The following is a 20,283-nucleotide window of genomic DNA, read 5'->3' as shown; positions in this document are numbered from 1 at the left end:
TGGTTGCTTGTGGTTGAAACAGCGTTTTTATAGAGCAACTGAGATGGGGGTTTTTCCTCTTCCGACGACCACATCCCATGACCTGGGTGGGTTGTCGACGGATTCTCGTTCATGTCTGGGGGATGATGACGGGATGGATCTGAACATATGTGGTGGGGTCTCACGCCCTTGGGGTGGGCCACCAGGCGCGGTTCGTCCGAACGTCTGGGTGGCGCCTTCTTTTCATGTTAAGATCAACACGCATATCTGCCCTTCTCCTGGAGTAGGCATGTCGGCGTGGTTAGGGCACGGGACTGGTTCTGGTCACGCTGGTCCAGATCAGTTGAACCCGTTGTCCGCCGGGGATGCAGATCTGCTGTTCTGGTACCCTGAGGGACTTGGGCTTTTTTCAGGGGGAAAAATGCCAGGTCGGTCTGGGTGTCACAGGGTTAAGCGCTATGGAGACCCTGGTTGGGTATGTTTTTACTCAGCACTGTCGTCATGGCTTACAGCCATGCCATTCTGTACGCGCTCGATCTCGTCGGATCTCGGCCGCTACACAGGTTGGTCCTGGTTAGTACTTGGTTGGGAGACCGCCGGGGAATACCAGGTACGGTGTGCTTAGGGGCTGGTTCTCCATTATTTTTCGCTCCTCTCTCACGCATGGCGAAGAGGGGCCTGTGGGGGTGGTTTTTTGACCTCCTCTGGTGACCCTGTGCTTCCCGTACCGCCAGGCCCGGTCCGAAGTGATGTTTGCGACCCGTAGGCCTGGGTTAACCCTTTTTGGAAACTGAAACACTTGTACTGCGGTATAGCCGGTGTATACCCGCAGGTGTGTTTTGGAGTTTTTTCTTGAGGGGTTATAGGAACAACCACCGCATTGGGTAACACCGAGGTGGTTGATTCCCTGGTGTGTTGGAGCAGTGTCAACTCCCGGGTTCACCGTTTGAGGGTGCCCCTGCACGTTCATGACGTCTGCCAATCGTGTCAGCCTTCTCTGCCTCGACCCCTCTGGGTGGGGGTTTTTAAATGGAGGCTTGGTCATGCAACACCGCCAGCTTACGCTCCTTCCGCCGGGGCGGCTGTGTTCAGCTGTCCCCTCTGGCGCCTGTCTCGTCCGCAGTCTCCAGGCTAGGGTTAACAGCCTGTTGCCTGGTTTTTCCCCGGTGCGCTGCCTGCTTCCGTTGGTTAACCTTTTTTGTGTGCTTACGGCCATGCTGACTGCCTGTTCTGCAGGGTCAGTGTGCCAGTCGGTGTACTATTGGGGGGACAGGGCCCGCTCGGCTTACGGCCATACCAACCTGAACACGCCCGATCTCATCCGATCTCGGAAGCTAAGCAGGTTCTGGCCTGGTTAGTACTTGGATGGGATTCCGCCTGGGAATACCAGGTGCAGTAACTGAGGGGCCTTTGTCCGAATACGCTGGCGATGTGGGGGGCGGGGCACTACGTGCCCACCTGGTGGGGTCTTGATGCTGGCATCATGGACTTCTCCGGGCCCCCATTCTAGGGAGTCCAGTCCTTTTGGTGGGTCTGGGTCTTCCTTCGTGCTCCGCTGCTACGGCCTTGCCACGGGGTTGGGTTTGCCCTTGACCCCGTGATTCTGGGGGCAGTAACGAGGTTGTTCCTCCGTTCGTTCCCGGGTGGCATGCGGGTTGTGCGTGTGTGTAGTCGTGGGGTCAAGCCACGGTCTGCTCACCCTGTGCGTTGAGTTGCTTGAGTGCCTCTTCGCACGGTCGGGTCCGTCGCCCTCCCGTGAAGCCCCTAATAGGGGGGGTGCCCGCCATTAGGGTGGGTCGGGGGGGCTCGGCCCTCCCTGTTCTGATGGTTTGTGGGGGGCTGTCAGCGGGGTGTATTTGTCGGCCGTTGGCTCTCGCTCGGCCTCCCTTGTGCAGAGAGCGATGCCGAGCGAGAGCGATACGATACAGAACGTTAGGTTATGACTATAACCAAGTTCTGTTAGTATAGCGACGCTCGGCATCCGACGCCGCTGCAGCCTTTGACCTCGCCTTGTGGCGAAAGCTTGGGAAGGAGGAGAGTGGGTGGCCCCACCCCTGCTTATATGGGTAAGCTGATAGGGGTGTGGTCAGACGAATATTGGGATTAAAGGTACATTGTGGTCTTTATTCAGTGCGCGTGCACGTATGCGAGATAGTGCAGAGAGCGATGCCGAGCGTCGCTATACTAACAGAACTTGGTTATAGTCATAACCTAACGTTAACCTGCTATTGTGTGGCAGTGAAAGGGTTAACCTGCTGTTGTGTGTCAGTGAAAGGGTTAACATTCTGTGTTTTGTCGCAGTGAAAGGGTTAACCGTCTGTGTATTGTCACAGTGAAAGGGTTAACCTGCTGTGTATTGTCGCAGTGAAAGGGTTAACCTGATGTGTATTGTCGCAGTGAAATGGTTAACCTGATGTGTATTGTCACAGTGAAAGGGTTAACCTGCTCAGTGAAAGAGTTAACCTGCTGTGTATTGTCACAGTGAACGGGTTAACCTGCTGTGTATTGTCGCAGTGAAAGGGTTAACCTGCTGTGTTTTGTCGCAGTGAAAGGGTCAACCTGCTGTGTATTGTCACAGTGAAAGGGTTAACCTGCTGTGTATTGTCACAGTGAAAGGGTTAACCTGCTGTGTATTGTCACAGTGAAAGGGTTAACCTGCTGTGTATTGTCACAGTGAAAGGGTCAACCTGATGTGTATTGTCACAGTGAAAGGTTCAACCTGCTGTGTATTGTCACAGTGAAAGGGTTAACCTGCAGTGTATTGTCACAGTGAAAGGGTTAACCTGCTGTGTATTGTCACAGTGAAAGGGTCAACCTGCTGTGTATTGTCACAGTGAAAGGGTTAACCTGCTGTGTAATGTCACAGTGAAAGGGTCAACTTGCTGTGTATTGTCACAGTGAAAGGTTTAACCTGATGTGTATTGTCGCAGTGAAAGGGTTAACCTGCTGTGTATTGTCACAGTGAAAGGGTCAACCTGATGTGTATTGTCGCAGTGAAAGGGTTAACCTGCTGTGTGTTGTCACAGTGAAAGGGTTAACCTGCTGTGTATTGTCAGAGTGAAAGGTTTAACCTGATGTGTATTGTTGCAGTGAAAGGGTTAACCTGCTGTGTATTGTCACAGTGAAAGGTTTAACCTGCTGTGTAATGTCGCAGTGAAAGGGTTAACCTGCTGTGTATTGTCACAGTGAAAGGGTTAACCTGCTGTGTATTATTAATCAAATCATATCAGAACCTCATGTTCCAATAGGCTTCTTGAATTTCTGTAATCTGTTACAAAACATGATAAAGGTCATAGTATGCACCCAGCAGATAGGGGGGGGGGGCGTAGAGATAAAAGTAAAAATAAATAAAATAATAGCAAGGGTAAAATGAGCAGACATATAAAATCACAGTTTTTCACATTAGGATCCAACATCCCAACAGGCCACCTTGTTTATGGTTTGATTCAGTTTTAGTAGAATGCAAAAGACATGAATGATGACATGAGCACATAAAATGCAGACATACTATAAAATCACAGTTTCTTTACCAGTGCAATAAAATAGTTCTGGATTACTGTTACTGTACGTTAAAGTCGTCTTTACCTTCTGTTTGGTATCCACAGTTGGGCTGGCTCCCTCTGGAAGCTAGGTCAGTACAACTGCAGCTCAGTATGGTCCATAACGTCTACTACAACAGTACCTCAACCAGAACCAGAGCACCTCGATGATCACTCTCGGAGGAGTGGTGACACTCGTTCTCACCTCACAAGAGCCAGTGGTGCTGATCTGTGCTGCCTATAGGTTCAAAACTAACATGGGTAAATGTTCCTTTAGGTTTGGTGGAGCGACAAGCTGGAATATGTTGACTTTGCTGTTAAAAAGTAGGAAGCAGCCGGCACCTTTTAACCCTTTCACTGCCACACGACAGCCGGTTAACCCTTTCACTGTGACAATACAGAAGGTTAGCCTTTTACTATCACACAACCGACGGCGATGCTCCATCATTAGCATCATTAGCTCTGCATTTGCGGAGCTAATGATGCTAATGATGGAGCTTCGCCGTCGGTTGTGTGATAGTAAAGGGCTAACCTTCTGTCGTGTGGCAGTGAAAGGGTCCAAACCTGGCTCCTTGAAAATGTTAAAGCTTAAGAACATGTTAATGTAAATAGTATGTACTGATGCTGTTGTATTGTTTTATATGTCCGAGACCAAGGAAACCACAATGGAAATAAGTCCATGACTTTATTGTGCCTATCCTTGATGTTTAGCTTTAAACGCATTTCATGTGTTTTTTAACTGAATGTCAAATAAATCCAAAAAATGTATTTCTTATCCTTGCTCTTGTCCTCCCTCTTCTTGTTGCCTTATTGTTGTGATTTCATATGCTGTGTGATTTCTATGCTGAATTTATCATCGCTGGTCTCACATGTACACTCGATGTTAACTGTACATGAGGGAAACCTCAGTTGCTTTTCGACTATAAATAAATAATCGACTCCTTGAGCAAAGTAAGATGATGTTAGATCCTGTTCCTCTTCTAGTAGCACAGGCACATCATTACATCAATGCATTTAATGTCTTAAAACCACTGACCTACTGTACATAAACTGTGACTTATTACGATGTATATCATTGATTGATTGATTGATTGATTTATTGATTGATTGATTGATTGATTGATTGAAAATTGTATTAACAGATTGCAGAATGGGTACAATATCAGTACAGCTCAATACACACAATTGTTAAGGGGATGCAGACCAGAGAAAGACTTTCGTCTTGTTTACATCAGGGTCCCCCATTTTCAATTCATCATAACATAATATGACATACGACATACAGATAGACAGTACTGCTACATCTATACATTTATGACATACCAGATTTACAAATACAGTACTGTTTGTGATACAAAAAGAGTAAAAAAAAAAAAAAGAAGAGAAGAGAAGAATATACATTTGACGAAGAAACTGTACATTGTAGGAGGTGGGGTGGGGGGGGGGATTGGGTAGGTGGGGTGGGGGGGGGGGACTGTACATTGGAGGTGGTTGGTGGGTGGGGTAGGCGGGGGGGGGGGGTAACTGTACATTGGATTATCGACAAAACCTTACTAGGTCCAGGAAGAGGGTCTTGTGTATTACTGGGTTAGGACATTTACTGTACATTGGAGGGGGGGTTGGGTTAGGGTATTTACAGGGGCCAGTTTCGAATTGCAGTCTCCCATAGGTGCTCCTTGAGAGTGGTTTTAAAAGTGGGTAGTGATTCACATTCCTTTACAGCTGTGGTTAGGGCATTCCACATTGATGTGGCATAATTGCTAAACGTGTTTAGTCCCTTGTTTGAGCCGAATCTGGGTTTAACATGATTTGTGGAGCTCCTTCTGGTGTAGTGGTTGTGGTATTCACTGACCTTTGGGAAGTATTTTGACATGTACATGGGTACCTTAGTCATATAGTGTATCTTGTAGACCAGGCCCATTGCAAGTTGCTGTACTCTGTCATCTACTCTAAGCCATCCTAGGTTGTCAAAGTGGGCAGGGGTGAGGTGGGTTCTAGGAGTAAGGTCAAGTAGTAGTCTGACCAGTTTGTTTTGTGATGTTTGTAATCTTGTTTTTAGCGCCTTTGAGGTGCTTTGGTACCATGAGGTGCAAGCATAGTCGTAGTACCCTTGAATGAGTGCTCCTGCCAGAGTCTTCAGGGTATTCATGTTTACCAGAGAGGAGATCCGGTACAAGAATCGTGTTCGTTGGTTGACTTTTTTTTACCTACTACACTGCTGGCCAGTATGACTTACTACCATAATGTCCTTATACCTGTATCACTGTACATATTAATACTATAACACTGTACATACATCTGATTAGCACTTTTACTCAGTAGTACTCTTTATATATTTTATACCCAGTTTAATCACCTGTACATTGTATATCACTATTGCACTTTACTGTTACATTTGCACTCTGGTTGGATGCCAAACTTATTTTTGGTGTACTGTATACTGTATAATGACAATATATTTGAATATAATTTAATCTAATCTAATATAAGACACAGGAGAGAAGGTTCTTTATTGAGACAGACAGTCACAGTATAATGTATTGATGCAATGAACATGTACTTTCTCCTGAACTGGACTGTAGTGTAATGTGCATCCTCAGGGACTATGATCTGTTTACTACTTTACTGTACATCAATAGTACGATAGAGCTTTCTGCAATGCCCCTGTTTTTCATGAAAATACATTGACATATTTAAAACTGGAAATATGTGTTTGTGTGCTATATTTAATGATTTTAGCATAGGGGAATGTATGGCTTCCCGGTTGACAATGTGAATAACGATAAAGCTGTACAAAGTTATTTTTATGCTGTTTTATATTAACCAGTTAAATATTCAATCGCAGTCATCTCCTTACAAAAAGGTATGATCCTATTTGCATATTCTTTGCTCACTACTGTAAGGCAGCCTTGGAGACTTGGATGGCTAAGGACGGAAGAAAGACACCTCAACCCAGGATTTCATCAAGAAGTTAGAACTGTTTATTTACCAGATCTAGGAAGCACTTTGTTTTGTACAACAACAGCTTGACTCACAATGATGGTTTTATAGGAAGGACGTAGCATCACAAATCAACCAATAAGAGAATATGAAAATTAATACATTATAGATACCATTGTCCAATCAACATAGTAAAAGAGGAATACATTTCAACGTTGGCCAATACGATGTCACTGGGCCATAAGTGTCCACGCCCACCTCACACTCCAGACAGCTTTACACCCCAGACACCAGAGTACTGCACATACAAGGCAATGTTGAGACTAGAATGGATATACTGCCAGAATAAAACCAGGTCACGCTAAATTAAAGATCATTGTTTAAGGTAAAATAATAAAAACAACTAATTTCAAAGACGACTTAAGCCTGTGATGGCTTCACTGCCTCCCAGCCCCTCCTTCCACATTCAACTACTAGAGTTTGTCTGGCACAGATCAAGAGTAGGCACACACGATTGAACACCAAGCTATGGATGCACTTAGAGTGGTTCATATATTCAGTCAAAGATATTCCAAAGGAAAGGAAAGGGTTTCAAACATTTCTGTTTACACAGAGAACACACACCGATTACCACTGCTGCAAAAGGTACAGGTTCAATTTACTGATTATAGGCATAAACGTATTTATTTACTGATTACAATATGCTTTCAAAGTCATTTAAGTCTTATTTTTGGTTACTGTTAAATGACAACATGGCCAGTGAGCTGTGGTGTTGAGCTACAGTATATTGATTGACCCGACATGTCACGAGAATACCACCAATAGTACACCAGTCTACCATGGGAAGAGCAGGAAGCCACTGAAAGTGGTGCGGTGGAACTCATTGTCAAACACAATGCCGTGATGGATAATGGAGACCGTGTCATCAAGATTAAGCTGCAGAATCACTGTGCCACTGGAGGCTGATCTGTAATCACTTGTCGCGTAGCTGCTGCTGCTGACTTGAAGTTGGTCGTTGTTCCACACCAACATGGCACTTGAGTCATCATGTCGGTAGATTCGAAAGGCCGTGGTGAAGGTGAAGAGGTACACGCCTCTGACTGGAGCAGTGAAGATACCTGTGACAGAAGGACATTGTAACATTGACATTGTATTTTATTATAACATTCATAATGTGAGGTTTTGTCCGCTGCCCACCCACTCGCTCCGTTCCTTTAAGGTATTTTGTTAATTAATTGCATTCCGCGCCTCACGCTTCTTTCCTGTAAGATGCCGTTTGATTGGTGCTCTCCCAACCACACGCTTCTGGAGCAATGATCAATTTCATCCCGCAGCTGTCACAGCTTGTCATTAAGCGCCCCGTTGCTTTAAATACCCTGATCTCCCTAATATCGATGTTGGATCGTTTTGAATATTCCCTGCATCTGCCTTTCTTTCCCGTTCGCTGTCTGTTGCTCTCCAGGACTCTCGTGAAGTATCCATTGGAGAACCTGATTCCCCATACGAAGCTACGCCTTGTTTATCTGCCCGCTTTACGCGTTGCGCTTTGGTGAGTTTTTGAAACAGTCTTTTTGGATCACCAGTTTTTTGTGTGTTTGTGAAACACCGAAGAGATCCCGTTTTTGTTATACTGTTCTCACCTATTTTTTGTTGTTGGATTTACTCTTTGGATTACCGTATTGTTTTTTCTCTGGACTCTGCTAACTGTGTGTATCACACCGAAGATCAAGTCACTTGGATATTAATTTGGATCAGTCACCTCTCTGTTATCTGTTGTGCGCTGAGCTAACTGGGATTCTCTCTCTCCCTCCGTGTTCCATCTGGAGTGTATGCTGGGGGGATCTGCAGAGCGGCTCAGACGTCACAAGCAAATTCCTCACCAACACCGTCTGGGAGAATCTGCAGAGCCGCAAGACATTCTTCACATGCCAGATTCCCTGTTTGTTCTGTTTTCCACCTAATTCAATCTTGTGACTCTGAGAATAAACACCCCCTTGTTTTTGGCTAACTCTGAAAACAACTCTCTCTGTGCCGTTGCGTTTGGGGTCGGTTACAAACCATAACACATAATAATGTAACAAATAATTAAAAAATAAATACTAACCTTCATACTGTCTTACTATTATGCACTTTGCTACTAAGGAATTTACCTTGCCTATACTACATTTACATTTAGTCGTTTTATCAAAAGCATTATTACACTTGTGTTCTCTGTGTAAATGTAACTGTAACTGAGGGGTACAATTCCCTGACTGTATTGAATAAGTATGGTATCATTAAACCACTACTGCGTTATGTACATTACTACTGGCCATACAGTACACAGGTATATGAGATGAACACATCCACAATAACACGGCTTCACAACAAATACTTGTTTAGAAGAATATTTATTAGCAGCACGAAGATTATCTTACATTACTTTACTTATCAAGATTGAGAGTTGCGCTTGTAAGGCGAAGAATGTGCATGAATAGGTCAAGAGCGTAAGTCCATGAGCATATTACGCAGGAGATAATTAATACCACCTGTATCATAAGAATTATATATATGGTACACTAGTAGGTCCGCTGGAGATACTAAAAGGGTCCCTCCGGTTGTAAGCCAGCAGGGGGAGGAATGTTCGAATGCAAAAGTCTGGATCACCGAGGAATCAATAAGCTCCAGCTACGGGAGGCGGTACATTACTCCCTTGATCGGCAGACGAAAGCAGCAGCTATAATCCAAGTATGCGTGCAGCATAGGTGAAAGCCAGCCAGCCTCTCCTAGAGACGGGCTCGAGTGATGCTCCTCACGGGTAAATCCCACACAGCAGCGGGGTAGAACGGTTCTCTGATCCAGCAGCCACGGTACCAAAGCAATATAATAATCCAGCCGGAAAAGGCTCTGCATTCACCGGTGTAGATTCTCCGGTGCACGGTACTTCACATTAACTAGGTCGAACTTGACGTTATTCCACTAAGCTCTGACACTTTTACTGTCCTATTCGCACGCGGTTATAAGTGCTCTAGTTAGACGCAAGATGCTCACTTCACTTGGTCGTTGACTCGTGATGAAGGCTTTACTAGTAAGGAACGAACGATACGTTGAACGAACGTTTTAGGATACGACAAGACTACTGCTGTATCCACCTGCGACGTATTTATACGTACGGTGAATAATCTAGTGCCAACCTTATTTCTGTCTCGTATTCCTGCGCAAACCTGGGCATGTTGAGACAAGCCTTGGCGGTGGCTTTGAACTAGACATTGGGGGGTATGGCCGTGGCGCCTAGGGGATCGCTTCCAATAGGAGAACGAATATTATGGTCTGTCCTGTACCAGGTAAAGGGATATTCCGTGTATATGTACAAAGAATATACAAGGGATATCAAACGATATACAAATAGTATACATGGGATCTCAGGCAATAAATATATATATTCGGTTTAATCTGACCCTTTGTAACAGCCGCCTCCTAATTAGTCCGCACCTAATTAGATAAGCAGAGACAGATTAACCGTCTTGTCCACTACTCAATGTCCGTTGTGAGGAGTAGGGCAATTCACAAAGTCAGTGGGTCATGGTCGTCATTAAGCGAGTCGGGGAGCCTTGACAACTCTATCAGCCTCGCCACGGGTCGGGTGTATGTCCGCCCCTGGACGAGCACTTCTGCCGCTCTGACCTTTCCGTCGGCACCAGTGATCACTTTGCTTACGCGGCCGGCCGGCCACGCAGCTCGGGGTAGTGACTGGTCTATGATCACGACGACTGTGTCCACTTTTAAGTTGTCCCCGTCCTTGACCCGCTTCTGACGGGCTGGAAGGGATGGTAGGGGGGTTAGGAGGAAGCAGGCCTGAGACTGCTTTGATCTGTGCTTGGCTGCGCCTCCACCTCCTCCGTCTGTTTCTCTTGTTTGCTCTGTACCCCGTCTGAGTAGGGGCCGGTTCCGGCCGCCCCATCAAGGAGTCGCTTGGGGTGCTGGGTTCGAGGTCAGCTACGTCTGGAGCGCAGCTGAGGGGGGTGGAGTTCCGAACTCCCTCTTGTGCCCACGGTTCTCTCACAGGCCTCTCGCTTAATGTCAATAGCCTCTCAACGGGCTGTACGAGGGAGTGGCCGGTGTCGCTCGCCTTTGTGTGTAGGCAGCGTGTAGACGTGGGTTGACTGGCAAGTCCGTAGAGGGGGCCCTGGAGCGTCCACCCCAGTCGGGTCTGAACCGCGACTGGGCATCCTTTGGGTCCGATGTGGGCCGCCTCAATTGGGAGAATGAGGTCCGCGTGGTCGGAGCCGATGAGCAGGGTCGGTGTGGCGCCGTCGATAAGCGGTATAGGTAGTTGACGTAGGTGCACATACTTCGCCATCAGCTGTGGGATGGGGTAGGTGTACTGGGACAGGCCTATGTCGTGGCTGGTGAAGACGTTGGTAATACTATACTGCTTCTCGGGCTGGTCCACCGCTGCTATCTTGAAGGAGACCTTTTCACCTTTTATGGTCTTCTGGTCCCTTCTGATGGTGCGTATGGTCATGGTACCTTTGGCACCCCGCAGGCCCAACTGGGCTGCGGCGGAAGCGAGAAGGAGAGTCTTTTCAGACCCATCGTCCAGGACGGCGTAAGTGTCCAGGACCTTGTCCTCGTAGCTCAGGAGCACTCTGACCACTTTGATGAGCACTCGGGGGGTCCCGCTATGCTGGTCAATGTGGAGCACTCCTGTTAGTTGGTTGCTTTGGATCTTCTGGAGTGGTGCCGACTCGCGGTCGTCCGAGTAGCACCGTGACTCCCAGTGTCTGCTGTAGCAGTCGGGACACCAGGGGGCGGTCTGGTGGGTCTTCGGTACTGGTGCCACCGCCTCGGCCTGGTACATTACCGTGACGGGCCCACTTTGTTGTCCTGGCGGACGCCTGTTGATGTCATGCAGGACCTCCAAGTGGGCGCCGCCGCACCTGCCGCACTTCTTCTTCAAACGGCACTCAGCTGCCATATGGCTGCGCGCGCAGCGGAAGCAGCGGCGGTGGTCTTTTATCCACTGACTCACCTCGTCCGTGGTCAGCTTCCCGAAAGTGTCGCATTGATACAGCCGATGTTCCCCTTCACAGTACTGGCATTCAATCTTCCACTCCTCTTTCGTCGAGGGGGTGTTGTGGTTCTTGTGCTGCGGTACTGATTCGGCTTGGTGCATAACGGTCACCAAGCCGACCGGCGGTTATCATTTAATCCCTGAGGTCTTGGTCTTGGGCTTGGTCCACTCCATACGAACGTGTCCAGTCGTAAGCTGCTGACTTCTCTCGCGAGGAAGTCAGATAAGTCTAGGAGGGATGCCTCTGGGCCGTTGGGGTCGCGGTGGTCTCTCTGCCGCCGAAAACGCTCTTGTCGGGCGGGAGGGAGCTTCTCTAATATCCTCTCTACATTAGAGTTAGCGTACAGTTCGTATATCCCTTTTTCCTTTTGGGACCCCAGCATCCCTACCAGGGACTGTACCTTGATAGAGAGGTCATCTAATGCTCTGTTGTCTCTGGCTGGGGGGAGACGGTCGATGTCTCTTATCTCCTGTATTACGTAGTCCCATATGCGTCCATAACGTTGGTCGAGGGCTACTAGAGCCGCGGTGTATGGGGTACTTGAGTTGGAATATGCCAGCGCTATATTATGCGCTCTGGGCACCTTCAGGTGCTTGAGGAGGATAGCATATTTGTACGTCTCGTCTGGGACGTCGGACAGCATAGTCTCTAAGCACATCCGTAGCTCTGTGTACTGTGCTCTGTTCTCGTGTGTGAAGTCCGGGAACGTCGGTGTGCCAAGGTACGATGCCATGGATGGCTGGCACATCGGTGAGCGTTGGGGGAGAGGCCTCCTGGGCGAGTCTCCCTGTACGTGTCGTCGTGGACTGGTACTTGGTGGGTACCGAAGCCCGGGTACCCAGGTGCTGTTCCTCGGGGCTGGCGGTGCGTCAAACTCACCCGTGAGTTGAGTCGGGGGTTTGTAGCGCAGTGCCTCGGGGCTGACGTCTGGGCTGTACTGGGCCTCCTGGTCCAGAGTACGTTGCTGCTGGTCGGGGCTGTACTGGGCCTCCTGGTCCAGAGTACGTTGCTGCTGGTCGGCTTGACATTCCTCCTCTTCCTCTTCCTCTTCCTCTGCTAGGTCCTGGAGTCTTCTGTTCAGTCTCTCGGCGTGGTCCGGTTCTTCCCGGTTGCTGGGTCTCGTATGGACCGGCCGGGGAGGGGGTTCGGAGATGTGGACAGGATCCTCCTGTTGGCGGGGTCCCGGGTCGCTTGGTCGGGTAGGGGAATGTGTCCTAGACCCTTGTCGTGACGATCTCCGGGAGCTCCGTGCGGAGAGAGGGGGTGTCGCCATGGCAATCAATTTGTCCATCATCTGCGCCTGCAGCCGGTCGCGCTCTGCCTCGCGCTGGGCATGGGCGGCGTCGCGCACTGCTTCGCGCTGGGCATTGGCGGTGTCGCGCTGTGCATTGGCGCTGGCATGGGTGGCGTCGCGCTGTGCATTGGCGGCGGCGCACTGTGCATCGGCGCGGCTTCTTTCAATGTTCTCTTCCGTCTGAAGGCGTCTGGTCTCCAGTCTTATGCGGTTGTCTTCACTCCTTTGTTGCGCCTGGAAGCGCTCTCGCTCGGTTGCAGCGTGTTCGCGTTCACTGAGGGCTTGCGCTTGGAGTTGCGCGTGAAGGCGTTCTCGTTGGTCTGCAGCTTGTGCCGCACCTGCCGCACTTCTTCTTCAAACGGCACTCAGCTGCCATATGGCTGCGCGCGCAGCGGAAGCAGCGGCGGTGGTCTTTTATCCACTGACTCACCTCGTCCGTGGTCAGCTTCCCGAAAGTGTCGCATTGATACAGCCGATGTTCCCCTTCACAGTACTGGCATTCAATCTTCCACTCCTCTTTCGTCGAGGGGGTGTTGTGGTTCTTGTGCTGCGGTACTGATTCGGCTTGGTGCATAACGGTCACCAAGCCGACCGGCGGTTATCATTTAATCCCTGAGGTCTTGGTCTTGGGCTTGGTCCACTCCATACGAACGTGTCCAGTCGTAAGCTGCTGACTTCTCTCGCGAGGAAGTCAGATAAGTCTAGGAGGGATGCCTCTGGGCCGTTGGGGTCGCGGTGGTCTCTCTGCCGCCGAAAACGCTCTTGTCGGGCGGGAGGGAGCTTCTCTAATATCCTCTCTACATTAGAGTTAGCGTACAGTTCGTATATCCCTTTTTCCTTTTGGGACCCCAGCATCCCTACCAGGGACTGTACCTTGATAGAGAGGTCATCTAATGCTCTGTTGTCTCTGGCTGGGGGGAGACGGTCGATGTCTCTTATCTCCTGTATTACGTAGTCCCATATGCGTCCATAACGTTGGTCGAGGGCTACTAGAGCCGCGGTGTATGGGGTACTTGAGTTGGAATATGCCAGCGCTATATTATGCGCTCTGGGCACCTTCAGGTGCTTGAGGAGGATAGCATATTTGTACGTCTCGTCTGGGACGTCGGACAGCATAGTCTCTAAGCACATCCGTAGCTCTGTGTACTGTGCTCTGTTCTCGTGTGTGAAGTCCGGGAACGTCGGTGTGCCAAGGTACGATGCCATGGATGGCTGGCACATCGGTGAGCGTTGGGGGAGAGGCCTCCTGGGCGAGTCTCCCTGTACGTGTCGTCGTGGACTGGTACTTGGTGGGTACCGAAGCCCGGGTACCCAGGTGCTGTTCCTCGGGGCTGGCGGTGCGTCAAACTCACCCGTGAGTTGAGTCGGGGGTTTGTAGCGCAGTGCCTCGGGGCTGACGTCTGGGCTGTACTGGGCCTCCTGGTCCAGAGTACGTTGCTGCTGGTCGGGGCTGTACTGGGCCTCCTGGTCCAGAGTACGTTGCTGCTGGTCGGCTTGACATTCCTCCTCTTCCTCTTCCTCTTCCTCTGCTAGGTCCTGGAGTCTTCTGTTCAGTCTCTCGGCGTGGTCCGGTTCTTCCCGGTTGCTGGGTCTCGTATGGACCGGCCGGGGAGGGGGTTCGGAGATGTGGACAGGATCCTCCTGTTGGCGGGGTCCCGGGTCGCTTGGTCGGGTAGGGGAATGTGTCCTAGACCCTTGTCGTGACGATCTCCGGGAGCTCCGTGCGGAGAGAGGGGGTGTCGCCATGGCAATCAATTTGTCCATCATCTGCGCCTGCAGCCGGTCGCGCTCTGCCTCGCGCTGGGCATGGGCGGCGTCGCGCACTGCTTCGCGCTGGGCATTGGCGGTGTCGCGCTGTGCATTGGCGCTGGCATGGGTGGCGTCGCGCTGTGCATTGGCGGCGGCGCACTGTGCATCGGCGCGGCTTCTTTCAATGTTCTCTTCCGTCTGAAGGCGTCTGGTCTCCAGTCTTATGCGGTTGTCTTCACTCCTTTGTTGCGCCTGGAAGCGCTCTCGCTCGGTTGCAGCGTGTTCGCGTTCACTGAGGGCTTGCGCTTGGAGTTGCGCGTGAAGGCGTTCTCGTTGGTCTGCAGCTTGTTCGCGCTCGCTCGTCTGTTGCGCTTGAAGTCGATCGCGTTCGGTGGAGGCTGCCAGGGTGGCGATGAATGCCTGCGCCAGCATCTTGTCCGCTTCGCTGGGGGAAGACACCGGCGGAGGTGATCGGCTTCTGGCAGTGCTCGTTGGAGATCCGTTCTCCTGTCGCGCTCCAAGGAGGTCCATCTCCTGGGTGTGCGTCTCTTCTGGTAGTGGGTCGGGTTCCGTCCCTGGAGGGCTTTCTTTATCCTGGAGCTCTCCGGGGACTATCTCGTTGACGTTGGCGGGGGGTAAAGTCATGTCAGGTCCCTCCTGGTCCCCCCCGTGAGCTTGGTCAGTTACGTTAGAACCCACTAGGGTCTCTACTGGCGGGGTCGCCTGGTCGGTAGGGTTTGACATACTTTTACTATCCGCTTTTTCCGCGTTTAACGTCTGTATAAAGCTAGGTAGTAGACTGGCAGCGTAGTCCTCTAGGTAACGAGGTGGCTGCCGTCTGCGCTCCGGGCGATCTAGCTTAGGGGAACCGTTTGTGGAGTGTTCACCGCTGGCCATGTTAATATTAATATTATATTAATATTACGCTAATTACCCTCCGGCTCGAAGGACCAATTGTAACTGAGGGGTACAATTCCCTGACTGTATTGAATAAGTATGGTATCATTAAACCACTACTGCGTTATGTACATTACTACTGGCCATACAGTACACAGGTATATGAGATGAACACATCCACAATAACACGGCTTCACAACAAATACTTGTTTAGAAGAATATTTATTAGCAGCACGAAGATTATCTTACATTACTTTACTTATCAAGATTGAGAGTTGCGCTTGTAAGGCGAAGAATGTGCATGAATAGGTCAAGAGCGTAAGTCCATGAGCATATTACGCAGGAGATAATTAATACCACCTGTATCATAAGAATTATATATATGGTACACTAGTAGGTCCGCTGGAATGTTCGAATGCAAAAGTCTGGATCACCGAGGAATCAATAAGCTCCAGCTACGGGAGGCGGTACATTACTCCCTTGATCGGCAGACGAAAGCAGCAGCTATAATCCAAGTATGCGTGCAGCATAGGTGAAAGCCAGCCAGCCTCTCCTAGAGACGGGCTCGAGTGATGCTCCTCACGGGTAAATCCCACACAGCAGCGGGGTAGAACGGTTCTCTGATCCAGCAGCCACGGTACCAAAGCAATATAATAATCCAGCCGGAAAAGGCTCTGCATTCACCGGTGTAGATTCTCCGGTGCACGGTACTTCACATTAACTAGGTCGAACTTGACGTTATTCCACTAAGCTCTGACACTTTTACTGTCCTATTCGCACGCGGTTATAAGTGCTCTAGTTAGACGCAAGATGCTCACTTCACTTGGTCGTTGACTCGTGATGAAGGCTTTACTAGTGTTGTGAAGGGCCAGATTAAACCGAATATATATATTTATTTATATATATATATTTAATTGTATTTGTATATTCTCTAATATTCCCTGATATCCCTTGTATATTCCTTGTACAATATGCATTGAATATCCATTCTAGCCTACTGAACATCCCATAATAGTCTCCATTCTACTATTGGTCGAGACCTTGGTGCCAGGCTGCCATACCCCTCAGACCCAGTTCAAACGTACCGCTCCACATGTACGAACAAGTCCTAGTTCCGCGTAGGAATCTGACTACCGCACCACTAATGGGACTATTTGTTCATAGTGCGTATATATACTGCGCTACTAAAGTAGGACTTCCTTTTCAGTCCAGTTTCTTACCCTCCAATAGAGTCACAGACGTAAAGCCTCCCCGCGACGCCACGTGTGGGAGTAAGGCCAAGTTCGCCTACCATCGGTATTGAGACATCGTGTATATTAATATTTGAATAGTCATATTTGGCACTATATCGTCGAGTTGGACGTAGTCTATTAAGCTAATAATAGTCTGTTAATATATAGTGCTTCGTGCGGTGAGAATACTACCGTAGTCAGTACCCCATCGTTTCGGGCAGAGAACTGGCTGCTTATCCAGGGTGGTTGACCCCACGTGAAGCTGCACCCGAGGAGCCCCAGAGCCGACGAGCGAGTGGACCTGTATACCGGATTATTCTACCGACGACAGCCCGCCTTCCAGGCACGGATTATGCTTTGTATACTTTGATTATTCCATGGATAAAGACCCCCGACACTGCCGTGTGTTGGAACCCCCCCCCCCTGGAGAGGACGCAAGGTGAGGAGACGCTCTGCAAGACGAGGTCGCTTCACGTCTCTCCCCCGTGGACCGGAGAGAGCCGGCCCACAAAGAGTCCATCTGCTTTCATCTGTGGTCCAAGGATCGCCGGCGCATTGAACGGCACTACAGTGGGTTCACCTGGGATACCCTTGGCCGGATGAGGCAGCCGGATTCTACCCCCCCCCCCCTCCTACTCCTGTCGGCTTACAAGCGACCGGATTAACCCCCCCCTAGTGTGTCCAGTATATAATCATTAAAGTATCATTGCTGTTATTCCTTAAACTATTCCAGGTCGTATATGTACCACCTGCGCCTTCAGAGATTGGACATTCTCTATTGATATACCGACGAATACTCTTGCCATAAAAGTGCATACTAATTCCATTCATAAATGTGATTGATTTGATTAAGTGCTTGCTCTACACACCATCGCTGTGTAGAAATAAAGACCTATTTCTAATTCGTACATTTGTGTTGGATCCGTTTCATCTACGTGACAGTGTTCATCATAATATATTTATGCCGTGTACTGGGTGGCCGAATATTAAGTACAAAGGTAGTGGTAGTAAGTATCATATCTAGTAATACAGTCAGGGAATTGTACCCCTCAGTTACAATTGGTCCTTCGAGCCGGAGGGTAATTAGTGTAATATTAATATAGTGTTATTAATATTGAAATGGCCTATGATGAACACTCCACGAAACGATCCTCCTAACCAACGCCCGCAGCGCGAACGACGGCTCCCTCAGTACTTAGAGGCTTACGCTGTCAGTCAACAACCTAGTCTTCTACTAACAGTAAACGCGGTAAAACTAGAAAGTAAAAGTATGTCTAACCCCAACGCCCAGACTACCCCGACCATAGAGGCCCCTACGGGCTCTAATGTAACTGACCAAGTTCACGGTGGGGACCAGTGGGAACCAGACATGACTTCACACCCCGCCAGTACTGAAGAAGTAGTCCCCGATGAGTCCCGGGAGGAATACAACGCTACCGAGAGAGAACTCGGCACGGAAGAAGACGGGGAGAGCACCGTGGAGATAGAGCTCCAAGGCTCCGCAAGGAGTACCCCGAGGGAAGGCTCCCCTATACAACCGCCTTCTCCCAGCGAGGCAGAGAGGACCCTACAGCAGGCCTTCCTCATCAGCCTGAACGCCGCTGCTGAACGCGACCGACTGCAGATCCAGCAGCGGAGCGAAGAAGAGCATATACGTCTAGAACTAAGACGCATTCAGAGAGAAGAGAATGTGGCCCGAGACCGAGCAGACAGCCAGCGAGCAGCTGCTGGTGCTCTACGGGACGCAGAGCGCGACAGACAGCAAGCGCAACTAATAGAACAGCTGATCAGACGGACAACACCCTCTCCCTCCGCCAGAGGCTCCAGGAACTCGTCTAGACACACCTCCAGGGCGGCATCCCCTAGCCGAGTAAACAACCCTGAACTTGACCAACAGACGAGGTCTATACCCCCCACAGACCACCTCCCCCCACCGGTCCAAGCGAGACCTAGCAACCGGGAAGGAGCAGCATATCCTGTGGAGAGGCTAAACCAGAGACTACAAGCACTGGATGACCTAACTGAAGACGAAGAGGAAGAGGAGGAGAACCACACCCGACGACAGCACAGTACTCTACCGGACCAGGAGGTCCGGTACAGCCCAGGCTATACTCCCGCGGAGCTGCGCTACAGACCCCCGACTCTATACACGGGTGAGCACGACGCACGACCCGCACCGAGGAACAGCACCTGGACAAGCGGGCCATGGTACACTGCCGGTACCAGCCCATACCAAGGAGCGGGAGGAGACTCGCCTAGGAGGCCTCTCCCCCAACGCTCGCCGATGTATCCACAGTCAGCGTCATACATTGGCACGCCTATGGTACCCGACTTCACCCAAGAGAACCGGGCCCAGTATACGGAACTCCGCATGTGTCTGGAGACCATGTTGGTGGATGTATTGGATGAACGCCATAAATACGCCATCCTACTGAAGCACTTAAAGGTGCCCCGCGCACATAATATAGCGCTCGCCTACGCGACTTCCACCACCCCATACACAGCAGCGCTGGTAGCATTGGACCAGAGGTATGGGCGCATATGGGATTACGTGATCCAGGAGATCCGACACATCGACCGCTTACCCCCAGCAATAGACAATCGAGCACTGGACGACCTGTCCATCAGAGTGCAGTCCCTGGTAGGGATGTTGGGAGCGCAGAGAGAGAAGGGGAGGCATGAACTTTACGCCAACTCAAATGTGGAAAGGATCTTGGAGAAGCTGCCGCCCGCTCGACAGGAGCGTTTTAGGCGACAGAGGGACCACCGAGACCCGAATGGCCCCGAACCGAACCTCCTCGATCTAGCAGACTTCCTGGCGAGAGAAGTCAGCAGCCTACGGCTAGATACATTCGGACGGAGCACCCCTGGCTCCAGAGAAGGAACCAGACGACTAAATGATGGAAGAAGATCGGTGACTGTGATGCACCAATCGGAGTCAGTACCGAGCAGCAGGAGCCACAGTACCCCCTCCAGAACGGAGAAGTGGAAGATAGTGTGCCCCTACTGTGAGAAAGAACACTGGCTAGCGCAATGTGACTCCTTCCCCAAGCTGAACGCGGAGGAAGCAAGTCAATGGATAAAGTCCAACAAGCGCTGTTTTCGCTGTGCGCGCTCACACATGGCAGCCGAATGCCGCTTAAAGAAAAGGTGCACCAAGTGCGATGGAGCCCATCTGGACATACTTCACGACAGTAACAGACGGCGCCCTCCACCCGCACCATCCAGCAGCAAAGCGAGCGTCATGTACATCGATCCCGCCAGCAGCAGTGGAGCCCGAGTACTCCTAAAAGTAGTGCGTGTGACACTAAGCTACCAGAATAAAGTCCTGGACACTTACGCCGTCCTCGATGACGGGTCCGAGAAGACCCTTCTGCTCGCCTCCGCTGCGGCCCAGCTAGGGCTGCGGGGAAGCGAAACCCAAATGACAATTCGGACAATAAGACAAGATTTGAAGACGATAAAGGGCGAGAATGTCTCATTCTCTATCGCAGCAAGCGGCCAGCCTGAGCGACGGTACCAGATTACAGACGCTTTCACCAGCCAAGAAATAGGACTGTCGCGGTACACATACCCCGTCGCCAAGCTGATGGAGAAAT

This window comes from Notolepis coatsorum, assembly GCF_963971535.1.
Source record: "Notolepis coatsorum genome assembly, chromosome: 17".
In the NCBI taxonomy this organism is placed as follows: domain Eukaryota; kingdom Metazoa; phylum Chordata; class Actinopteri; order Aulopiformes; family Paralepididae; genus Notolepis; species Notolepis coatsorum.
This window is presented reverse-complemented; position numbering follows the sequence as displayed.